The sequence below is a fragment of the Notechis scutatus genome, chromosome Z, assembly GCF_049901735.1.
Source record: "Notechis scutatus isolate UNSWTSFEM ecotype Mainland chromosome Z, rNotScu1.2, whole genome shotgun sequence".
Classification (NCBI taxonomy): Eukaryota; Metazoa; Chordata; class Lepidosauria; order Squamata; family Elapidae; genus Notechis; species Notechis scutatus.
Window position 1 is genome coordinate 79,549,931 of NC_142025.1, and position 12,614 is coordinate 79,562,544.

The 12,614-nt window shown below is 42.7% G+C and overlaps 1 protein-coding gene across 12 annotated transcripts in view; it reads left to right on the forward strand.

Annotated features, from left to right (window-relative positions):
* Positions 1–12,614, forward strand: part of SLC9A3 (solute carrier family 9 member A3) — a 93,639-nt gene that overhangs the window by 5,169 nt on the left and 75,856 nt on the right. For 3 of the 12 annotated variants that reach the window (XM_087947124.1, XM_087947131.1, XM_026678315.2), the window contains exon 1: positions 12,127–12,404. The exons of the other annotated variants lie outside the window; for them this stretch is intronic. The gene's annotated coding sequence lies outside the window, so the exon portion shown is untranslated. Of the gene's footprint in view, positions 1–12,126; positions 12,405–12,614 lie in introns of those variants that run through there. 12 annotated transcript variants of the gene reach the window in all.

Sequence of the window (12,614 nt, forward strand, 5' to 3'; positions counted from 1 at the left end):
TGGGCCCATGGCAGCCTGTTCTGCTGCCTTATTGCCCCTAGAGACTAGACCGGAGTCAGTTTGATGTCCACAGCAATGGACGATTGCAATGGCTTTCGGTAGGTGAATAGCTTCCATCAAATCTTCCAGAAGGGATTTCATCTTTAAAGTTTTTCCATCAGCTCCTACATAGCCTCGAGCTTTTCACAAGGTAGTATGGGTATGTGCAGCTAAAAAGGCATATTGGCTATCAGTATATATAGTCACTTGTTGGCCTTCAGCTAAATAGCATGATTCTATGAGAGCCATTAGTTCAGCTGCTTGTGCAGACATGTGTGAAGGGTGACGTTTCTGAAGCAATGGTCTGTCTTCTGTCACTACTGCTAATCCTGTATATCTTTTTCCATCTTTCATAAAGGGTAAACCATCTGTCCAGAGTGCCAGATTTTCATCCATCAATGGCTCAGTCTTTAGATCACATCTGGGCCAATGGTGGGTTTCAAAAAATTTTTACTACTGGTTCTGTGCGCATGGCTTGGTGGGCATGACGTGGCTTGGTGGGCATGGCAGGGGAAGGATACTGCAAAATCTCCATTCCCACCCCTCTCTAGGAGAAGAGCAGGGCAACAAAAGAGGACCCAGCCAATCAGTTGGGACTTGGGAGGCAGAGAATAGGTGGCGGTGGGGCCAGCCAGAAGTGGTATTCCAAACTACTGAGAATTTTCACTACCGATTCTCTAAACTACTCAAAATTTCCGTTACCGGTTCTCCAGAACTGGTCACAACCTACTGAATACCACCTCTGATCTGGACCCTGTGATGCTCTCTGATACATCTAAGCAATCATGGACTATGTTTTCTTTGGGCCATGGCAAAAGGGTAGCAGGGTTTAAAAGTTGGCATCTGGATCATTGAACATGCTCTACTATAGTACTCACATACTGGGAAACCCTATTGGATGTTGCCCAAGCAGGAAGCTTTTGTTCTAACAGAGTCTGAATCACATGGAGTGTGGAAACATGGAAAGGGGCTCCAAGAATTATTTTCTGCGATTCTGCAATCAGGACAGCTGTAGCTGCAACTGTGTTTAAGCAAACAGGCCATCCTTTTACAACATTGTCCAGGCCTTTTGACAAGTAGGCCACTGGGACCCATTCTAGACCCACTTTTTGTAGCAAGACTCCCACAACACAGTCTTTTTGTTCTGTGAGGTATAAATCAAATCCTTGGAACTGATCTGGTAGAGCCAAACAAGCTGCCCTCACTAAACTTTCCCTTAAGGTCTTCCAGGCTGGGGTATGTTTCCCTGTTCATTCCCAAGCCACATCCTTTTGGGTCAGTTGGTACAATGGTTTGGCTATTACAGTATAGAGGGGGATCCAAAGTCTGGTATATCCTGTAATACCCAAGAAGGACCCAAGTTGTTTCACATTGGTTGGCATTGGCAGGACCATCAGTGCTTGGAATCTACTTTCATGTAAGTGTTGAGTTCCTTTGTCCAGCACATAACCTAAATAGTTTACAGTTTGCTTAGTCCATTGGATTTTCTTTTGGGACACTGTTAGCCAGATGATTCAGTAACTCAATTGATTTTTCTTCCAACTGTTGTTCATTTTTGGCTGCCAATAACAAATCATCTACATATTGTAAATGTGTTGTGGGTGAGGCATCAAAGTCTTTTAAATCTGCGGAAAGGGCAGCAGCAAAGGCTACAGGGCTGTTTTTATATCCCTGGGGTAAACTAGTCCATGTCAGCTGGCAACAGTCTATTATCTGGATCAGACCATTTGAAGGCAAAGTACTCTTGGCACTCTATGGCCAAGGGGATACAGAAAAAGGCATCTTTTAGGTCTATTACAATGTACCACCCTTGGTAATGTGATACGGTGGTCAAAAGGGTGTAAGGATTGGCCAGGACAGGGTGTAAAGCTTGAATCTTGTAATTGGTCTTCCTGAAACCCTGGACTGCCCTCCAAGTCCCGCCTGGTTTTGGGACTGAAAAAATTGAGGTAGACCATGGGGACTGAGTCTCCCTAGAATACCAACATTCAAAAAGGTTTGAATATGTTCTTTTATGCCAATGTGAGCCTCTCTTTTTATTGGCTACTGCTTAATTGAAACGGAGGCTGCATCATGTTTCAGTTTTGCCAAATGGGGGACAGCAAATGTAGCATATCCAGATGTTCCCTGGACAGAGTACCACACGGACTGGTTAATGTGAGGGTCTGAAGGTGACTCTTGCAGACTCAACAATGGGACACAGGGAAGTGGACAACTTGTGATTTATTTGTTTGTTTGTTTGTTTGTTTATTTGATTTGATTTGATTTGTCAATTGTTTACAAGATAATAGGTATAAGTATAAACATAGTTATGAATACATGGATACATATAAGAAAAAAAAGAAACAATAAAAAAAGAAACAATGGTGGAATCACTGCCATGGGACAATTCAGACTAAGCAGAAAGGGGAAGAAGCACTTCCCTCATCCCCAGAGGAAACATTGTCTTGTTCTGGGCCCAAGGCAGGGTGAACCTGTGGAGCTCATCATTAGGGCTGGCCTATCCAGAAGGTGCCTTCCCACCTACTTGGATGGGAAGAGGGGAAAGGAGGAGGAGGTTCTTCCCTCTTGCAAAAATCCTCCATTCTTTATTCTCTATTCTCATTTTCCAGTGAGAAGTTTCTTTGCAAAGTTTGTGTTAAGTGAGCGCAGATGAGGAAGGAGCAGGACTCAGGAATGCAAGAAACTCTTTATTTACAAACCGGATTCAAAAAGCCAAGAAACGCGGCCAGCGCCAGCTTTTTCTAGCTGATGCTGTCCAACACTTCAGCACTGACGGGAACTTGTTCTTCTCACCAGCAGCTGAACCAATAAGTGGAGTCTTACATCGGACTCCACTTTGCATGTAACATAGGCTCATGTAAATGTGGCACCATGCATATTTAACATCCCTCCCTTCTTAGATCAGGCCGACCAATCACCGCATATGCAGCAGACGTAGTCCTTCAGGTAGGTGGGGCTTCTTTGGGTGCGACTGGGCCTGCGCGGTTCAGTTGTTCCTGAGGTGGTGGCCTGAATAGACAGGTCCACCGCTGCTCCAGACTCCACCCTTGGAAATGCCTCAAAGGCTTCCAGGGACTTGGCAGTTTCTGTTGAGCTCAAGGCCTCAGAAGTACTATGCTGGACTCCTCCCCCCACATCTAAGTCCTCCACTGTTTCGTTCGGGGTTTCCCTTGCTAATCTGTGTCTTTGTGGGGTTTGTAATTTCCAAGGTTTCGTTGTTCCCGGAGATGTGTTGTGTTGCTCAGCTTTGACTGGGGGCTGAACTATGCAGCCCTGCAGTTGGTCTATGTGCCTGTTCCATGTTCTTCCCCCTTCTACCTCCAGTCTGTATGATCTGGGTTGGGTACTTTCGAGTATTTTTGCTTGGACCCAGGTTTCTCCTCCCGTGTAGTTGCATGCATACACTGTGTCTCCTAGTGTGAATGTTCTGCATTTCCCTGTGGAGTCTAGAGGGGTGTCGTTTGTATATGTTGGATGGATTCTGTCCAGAGTGGACCTCAACTTTCTGTTCATGAGCATTTCTTCTGGGCTTCTGTTTGTTGCTGTGCTTGGTGTTATGTGTTGGGTTAGCAACCATTTGTTGGTTTTTTCTTGCCAATCACCGGGGCCTAATTTTTTAAGAAGTTCTTTGGTCGTTTGGACCATTCTCTCCACTTGCCCGTTCACCGCCAGTTGAGCCGGTGCTGAAAGGGCATGTCGGATTCCCAGATGGGTGAGGAAACTTTCGAATTGCTGTGCTATGAATTGCGGTCCATTGTCCGAAACCAGCACATCGGGTAGCCCGTGGGTGGTGAATATTTTCCGCAGGGCTCTGATCATTGCCTTGGTTGTTGTGGATTTCATGATCACCACTTCCAACCATTTAGAGGTAGGCGTCGACCATGATTAAAAACGTTTTTCCCTGGCAGGGTCCTGCAAAGTCTATGTGTATGCAACCTCATGGTGTTGCAGGCTTTTCCCACTTGAGGGGGGGTGCTGAGGGAGGGGCCAGTTGGGATTCTTGACATGGTGAGCATGTGGCAACCCAGGTCTCAATGTCTCTGTTTATCGCCAGCCACCAGATGTAACTCCTCGTTAGTGCCTTCATTTTTACTATCCTCGGGTGCCCTTCATGTAGTAATCCCAGAATTCTTTCCCTTAATGGTTGTGGTACCACTATCCTTTCACCCCATAGCAAACATGCCCTTAATGCTGACAGCTCTAGCTGTCTGTCTTTGAAAGGTTTGAATTCCTCCCCTTCTGTCTTGTTCGACCACCCCGCCATACCCAGTTCAAAACCTGTGCCAACATTTTATCCTTTGCAGTGAGTCTCACGATGTCCGTTGCCATCAACAAGCCCAGTTCAAAACGTTCTACAAGGAATACGGCAGTCATGGGGGCAGGGTCTTCCTTTAGGTCTGGCAGGGGGCACCTGCTGAGTGTGTTGGCATGTAGGATGTCCTTTCCTGGTCTGTGTAGGAGGCTATAGTTATACGCTGCCAGGAAAACTGTACATCTTAGCATTCTCAGTGATAAGATGTTGGGTGTTGGTTTGTCTCCCGAGAGAATGCGAGCAGCAATTTGTGGTCTGTGACCAACTCGAAGTGTCTGCCATATAGGTATTCATGAAAACATTTTACTCCGGCTACGGCGGCTAGGGCTTCTTTGTCTATTTGGCTGTAGTTTCTCTTGGTTTTTGACAATGTTTTAGAATAGTATGCTATGGGGGCTTCCTTCCCATTTGGTAGTCTATGATGCTGTATGGAGATGCATTGCAGGTTAACAGTAGTGGCAGGGTCTCGCTATATTGCATTAATACAGGGTCAGATGTTAAAATGTTTTTTATTTTGGAGAGCACGGCGTCCTCAGGGAATCCCCACATCCAGGGTGTATTCTTATCCAATAGTCTATGGAGTGGCTCCGCTAAGATCACCTTCTGTGGTAAGAATATGTTATAGAAGTTTAATAAGCCCAAGAATGCTTGGAGTTCACTTTTATTCTGTGGGCTAGGGGCTTAATTGCTTTCAGCTTGCTGTTCATGGGTTGGATATCTGACCCATTGATTTGGAAACCTAAGAATTCTACACTCGGCACAGCAATGTGGCATTTGTCTCTTTTTAACTTGAGCCCCACTTCTTGGAATCTTTCTAATACTTTTCGGACCCTTTCCATTAGTTGGGGCTTGTCTTCGGCTGAGATTATTACGTCATTGAAGTAAGGAACTACTCCTGTCAGACCTTGTAGCCTTTCCATTATACTTTGGAAAAAGCCGGGGGCTATGCTAACCTCAAATTGCAGCCGGTTGCACCTGAATGTGCCCTTGTGGGTTACAATTGTTTGGGCTTTGGCGGTGGCTGCATCCACAGGCAATTGTTGATATGCCTGTGCTAGGTCCAACTTAGCAAAAACCTTTCCCTGGCCCAACAAATGTAGTAGGTGTTGGACTACCAGTACCGGATGGCTCTCTGTTGTAGCGCGAGGTTCAGGGTATTCTTGTAGTCTCCACAGATTCTGACTGACCCATCAGGCTTTACAGGGGTCACTATAGGGGTCTCCCACTTCACATGGTCTACCGGCTCAAGGATGCCTTGAGCTACCAGCTTGTTTAACTGCTCTTCAACCTTGGGTCACAGAGCAAAAGGGACTCTCTGGGACTTCAGTCTGACAGGGGCTATGTTGGGGTCTAGGTTAAAACTTATTGGGGTCCCCTTATACTTGCCCAGTTTGCTGCTGAAAACGTCCTGGAATTCCTTCTCCAAAACATCTAGATTGTCTCCAGTGCTTGCTCTGGTCACCGCTGTCATGTGGATGCTGGTGAGGCTGATTTGCAGCAGCGCGAACCCTAAGAGGCTGGGCAGATCTCGGTCTACAATGGTCAGTGGTAGGGGTCCCTGAAAATCTCCATATTCCACATGGCAGATTTTCTTTCCCAGGACTGGTATTTTGTAGCCTTGGTAGTCCTTTAATATTATTTGTTGTGGCTGGAGCTCACTTCGGCGGATGTTGGGGTTGATTTTCAGGAGGACCGTCCAGGATATCATTAATATATAAGACCCTGAGTCCACTTCCATCAACCATAGGGTTCCATCAATCCTCACCTCAGTGAGAAACTTGTTGGATTCAATGGTGTTTGTGTGTCCCATGCGGGTGTGAGTGTAGCCTCCTATTGTATGGTGGGTTTCTTCTTCCCAGTCACCATCTTGTTTTTTGAATTTCACGCCAAATGTCTTCTGACCCTTGTATTGTCTGGTTGGGGAGTATGTTCTGTGGTTCAGTTTGTCCGCTGGCTGGCTGGCTGGCTCTGCAGGCACCCGCGATGTGGCCCTTCCACTTGCATCGTCTGCAGTTCGCCTCCTTAAAATGGCAGGCGGACATAGGATGGTTCCCTCTGCAGCTTCTGCAAGGCTTGATTACCTTAACAATTTCGGGTTTGTTGGTTTTTACCCGGTGGACATCTTCCTTCTCGCTGTCGCTGCTTTCGGAGCCGGATGGGTTACACAGTGTTCCCCTTGTGGCCTGGGTGGCGTGGACCTTGCTGCTGCTGTTGACTTGGGCTGCAGAAGAGTCAGAGGTTTCCGTGGCTTTTGCTTCTTCCAGAGCCTCCTTGAACAGTCTCTTCTGTAGGGTCAAATCCTTAATGCTGAGGACTAGCCGATCCTGGATCATTTCTTCAGCATTTGAGAATTTGCAGTTCTTTGAAAGTCTCCTCAGTGCAGCCACGAAATCACTTATGCTCTCCCCCTCTTTTTGGCTCCGGAGATAGAAGTCATTCTGGTTTGCCAGGTACAATGGGGTAGGGTCGAAATGTTCTTTCAATGCTCATTGCAGTTCATCCCAGGAGACATTCTCTAAGTTATTTGCAACGAGGTCTTTGGTTAATTCATAGAGTTCCGAATTGCAATAGGTCAAGAAGTAAGCCTTCTTCTTTGCGTCGGGTTCTGCCTGCATTCTGTTCACTACCAGATTTAGGTTAAATCTTCCCATGTATGAAGACCACTTCTCTGTGGATGGCTCAAATGGGATTCATAGGGGTCGATGGGCCATGTTGTTTTGCTGTCAGTCTGAATGGTCGAGTTCACGAATCAGCTTGAAAATGGCCACGATGCCCCGTGAAGTCCTTTGTCTTCCTCAGAATCCCATATTTAACAGTTTTCAAGGAATGGAAAGGGAATGGAGGAAACAGAAGAGGAAGAGATGCCTCCTCGTGTGCATAAATGCTCCATTCTCCACTCTCATTTTCTGGTGAAAGGTTTCCATGCAAAGTTTGAGGGCTGGATTCACAACATGAAGCATGTGAGAATGATGAGTGCTGGATGTGAATTCTTCATGTACTTAGAATTATAAATCATCACAAAGTACAAGTTCTTTCCCTGATGCTAACCCTAGTCCAATGTTTGCAAGGAAAGTGGGGGAGAAAACAGAGGAAGAGGGGAAGGAGGAGAAGGAAGAGACACCTTTCCAATGGACTTTGTGGTGTGTTAGTGAAGGAAATACAAGTATGTTGTATATTTTATGATGAAAGAAACTGGAGGAAATATCTTGATCATTATCTGCTATATCAGTAGGATTTTTTCTTTGTAGTGCATGTACAGTAGTTCTTGCACTCACCCTCTTTTGTTATATGAAAGATGGGCATAGGTGTGGAATCTCATGCCCTCTTATTTGGGGTTGGCTTCAGCAATTAGTCCCTGTCTGTTTTTAGTTCTCTGTAGCACCATCTCCAGGTCTCTGTTTCTCTGTTTAAAATGTTTAAAAGTTGTGAGTACAAGACACCAGCCTCACAAAAGCATCTCTAAGATCAACCATCATCCAACACCATCCTTTGATAGGGCAAAGAACTAGAATAGTTTTTATTGGCATTTGGTGTATTGATCCAGATAGCTTGATAATGATGGCTACATGTGAGATGCCGCTACTGTTCTAAGCCAAAGAGCCCAGATGAGAATGTGCCATCCAACTGTTTGGAAATTCATCAGTGGTCAAGTCCACAAAAACAGGGACACATTTTAAGAATAGCTTCTTTCCAAATATGGCTCTCCACTGAAATTCAAAAACTACTGCATGGCAGATGAATGCATTGCCAGAATTATCAGTGAACACGGCAATGAAAACCTATTGACTATTTACATGCCATGACACAAAATTGTCAAATTGCTTATAAAAGATTCTTTATGTCATACTCGTGTCTTTTTATCACCTATTGATGTGACAGTGTGGGGATAAATCTGATCAAGGAGGGAGACAGGGAGATGGAGAGAGAAGGGGGAGGAGGATGAGGAGGTCACTTTTTGGCCTGTGAAGTGGGAATATAACATCTTCTCGGGAGGGAAATATTTCACTGATGTGCAATGGACCCAAAGAATACCCTCCTCCAAGCTTAAAACAAATCTCCTCATCAGAATATTGAGAATTGATGGGGCACCTTCTCCTCCTCCTATTTCTCTTCTCCCCCATTTCCTCCCTCTCCTTCCTCATTTCTGTGGATTTGTCCAAACAGGGAATGATGATGTTCCTGATTCAGTGAGATTGCTGCAAAAGGACTTGTATTTTGTGAGGATTTTTTTGCTAGTCTAGAGAAAAGAAAGGCTAAGGGTGACATGATAGCAGTATTCCAGTATTGGAGGGGCTGCCACAAAGAAGAGGAGGTCAACTTATTTTCCAAAGCATCAGAGGGCAAGACAAGAAACAATGGATGGAAAATAATCAAGGAGAGAAGCAATCCGGAATTCAGGAGAAACTTCCTCATAGTGAGAACAATTAACCAGTTGAACACCTTACCTCCAGAAATTGTGGGAGCTTTATCACTGGAGGTGTTTAAGAAGAGACTTGTCTCAAATTGTCTAAGTCTATGGGATCTCCTGATTTAGCAGGGGGTTGGACTAGAAGACCTCCAAGGTCCCTTCCAGATCTATTATGATTGAAAGGATTTCTGACTAAATATTTCATGTCCAGCACTCATTATCCTCACATGCTTCATGTTGTGGAAACCATTCATCAGAAAATGAGAATGGAAAATAGAGTATTTGTGTAAGTGGGAAAGCACCACCTCCTCATTCTGCCCCTTTCCCTCCTTCTCCATTTCTTCTCCCTTTTCCTTTCCTTGCAAGGAAATATCAGAAAATGAGAGTGGAGCATGGAGCATTTTTGCAAGCACCTTCTCCTCCCCTCGTTCTCTACTCCTCCATTTCCTCCCTCTACTTTCCCTTCTCCATAAACTTTGCAGGAAAACCTCTCATTCGGAAAAACGAGAATGGAGGATGAAGAACAGAGCATTTCTGCAAGTAGGAGTCACCTCCTCCTCCTCCTGATTCTCCCCATTCCCATCCTGGGAGGCAGGAAGGCATCTGCTAGGCAAGCCAGCCCTAATGATGAGCTCCACATTTCCTCTGCACCTTGGGCCAGGAACAGGACAATGTTTCCTCTGGTGGGAAGGAAGTGCCTTTTCCCTCTCCTGTCTTGACTGAATTCTCCCACAACAGTGATTCCCCTCACCACGAATCCTGTTTGATTCCCCTTACCTGCATCCTGTTGGCTAGCACATTACCATCTGGTGGGGCAACAAGTTATCCCCACATCAATTGCTTGGGATGATTTTCCCCAGCTGTGCTCACCCAGCCACTCCCAACTAGTCATGCCCACTGGTCTGCTTCAACATGGCTGCACCAAGTCAGCTGCACCCACCTGCTTGCACTCATCCAGCCACACCCACCCATCTATGTGACTATCCACTGTGAATCATCCTATTCCATGCACTTACTTTTCTTTCTCCGAAAGAACTGCAACTGTTATTAGCATTAAATGATCCCTGCATATCGAGTAGCAAGAGATCTCCAGCATTTTGGTCTTGGGCGAGTTCTTCAGCATCTTCCATGAATGTTATTGATCATGTATTTTGAGGACATTTTCTTGGTTGTTTGGCATCAGGAGAGGTCCATCTAATTGCTTGCTATCTTGGGGATTCAATTGTTCTCCCTGCAGAGAATATGACTGGCAAGTTGGAATCTTCTATATGCAACAATGTTATGTCGTTTGCAGAAGAAACCCTTTTGGAGTACTTCTTCATTAGTAATATGGATACTTGGAAAAAGATAGCTTCTGAACATAATTCTTCTTCAAATATGAAGGCAAAAAAATGAAAAAATAAGCAAAACAAAATCACAGAATAAATTTTAATATAGCATTTTGAAATATGACATGCAAATACTAAAAATCTCTTCTATGTGCATTTGAAAGTGTGGTAGGAGTTAGGATGGAATTATGAAGGTTGCTGTTTTTTGTCCCCACAACCACAAGAACAATGTACTTTAAAAGAAACTGCATTTTTGAGGCTAGTGCCAAAATATTTATTCCTAGATGGATTGTTCCTGTTAAAAAAGAAAGGTAAAGATGGTACATGAACTTATAACAAAATACTGACATTATCAACTTCAGTAGTGTACATAATAATAAATTGTTGGAAAGTAATCCAAGTAATACAAATAATTTAATTCCTGTTCTTGTATCTTGATGCTGATGGACTATAAGTTGTTCCATTATCTATTTTAAAAGATAAAGAAGTGAATATTAGAAGATTTGAGTTTGAAGGAATAATTGGAAATTGGCTTTACTAGTAAGAAGAACTTTTTTTTTGCTTTTTTGGGGGGAGGGGGTAAGATTACTGTTGTTTCTTTTTCCATTCAATGAACTGATCATAAATACTTTTATTTGTATGTCAGATCATACTGGAGTTCACACATACTTATCTTCTTACCATCAGAATCCATCTCTCATAGTATTCTATTAAAAACCTGGTATGTTTTAGTCAAACATGTTCTTCCCAATCTCATTTCCCATCAACATAGTTATTCACAAAATTATGATTCCATGTGGCAAGAAAGTTGATGGTGTTAGGTCTTTCTCTTTGTCAGTAAAAGTTATATGATTTGATTTACAGTGGGTTTTATTTTGCATTTCATTAGTTCTTAAAAGCATTGTTGCTCTATTGTATTTTTGTACATATCGCTGGTCTTTTTTTAAAAAGAGTGATAAGAAGTTTTCCTTTTTTCCTATAAACTCTCTACTGTGGGAATTATTATCTGTTTCTTCTTTGTTATGGAATATTTAGTCTCTTTGTCCTTGAAAAGGAATTGCCTACAATTTGCTCTGAATGTTCAGTCACTAGAGGGACTTGGATTATATTAAAATTATAGCAACAATAAATTAAGGACTCTGAAAAGTATATATCATATATTATTTACAATGCCCCCAAAAAGAGATATAAAAGAAAGGTGGAAGCTGAATGACTTTAATGTTAAAGCTTTCTTGGAAATGTTTGAAAAAATTGATTTTCAATTTACAAGCTCTAAATGAAAATTAGATAAAAGGTTTGATAAATTAACAAGTCTTGAATAAACATAAAGATGACACCAAGATACAGGTAACAGCAGCTAAATCAGACCTGCAATTAGGTGGTCTGGCATCTAATTTGTTATTAGCAAATTTGAAAGAGAAGGAGATTTGTTTGAGTATTGGAGGATCATTTTATTAAAAAGATTTAATCATATCAGAGATAATAGAATGGATGGATAACAGAAAAACAGAGTTGGAAAGGACCTTGGAAGTTTTGTAGTGCGTCCCCACTCCTGAAAGCAGCAGGCAAGCGAGTGCATGCGAACCCCCTTTGCAGGTCTGACAACTACTTTAAGTTAGGCCTTCAGTAATCTTCACTATCATTTGTCCCAGTATGAATAAGAAGAAAGAAATAATTGCCCGCACATTTTTGGTTTCCATTGTTGTGTGCTGGGAAGACAAGCACTTTTAAAAAAATTAAACTGCAATAGGAACTCAACAATTGCCTCACTGAAACACCAGAAGGAGTATGAATTTATTGTTTGTTGGAAGTAAATTAGTCTCAGTCTCATGTTAGTCATTTAGACACAACTAATCCATTTTACAGTGATTACTAAAATAAAGTGAGTAAAATAGATATGAATAGTATTATAAATGCCATGGAATCTTATTCAGGTAGCATACAGACCAGATTATCTTTCATGCCAATTTGTCAAGAATTGCTGCACAACAGGTTTGTTAGCATTAACTTTACAATACATATATAAACAAACCCCTAGAGAAAGGATATGGAAGAGACAAGAGGTAGCCTTAGGTTCTATGCAGATGGCTTTTTTAACAATAAAAAGAAATAGAAGCTTGCTGCAGGGAATAGACATATTTATCCTTGATTTAAGCTTCCATTCAAATTTCATCAACAATTGGAAAGGGATTCAAGGCTGATGGTTGTCTGATTTCTCATGCCCCACTTCAAATAGCATCTACAATTTACTGATTATACTGGATAAGAAATACCTTTCCCACTTATTCTCCATTTCTTAGGAGACATTTGCAAGGTATTTTTTTTACAATTATTTCTCTTCTTTTCTTTTTAAAACTTTATTTCTGTGGTTTGCAGAAACAACTCATGCAAGAATGCATGCTGTGCTCAGAATAATATAAATTGGCAATGTTCAGGGAATGGAAGATTGCAAAGAAAAATTGAATTGAGTATCATCACCTCTATAAAACCTTCATAATAACCATCAAAAACAGCAAAGCAAATA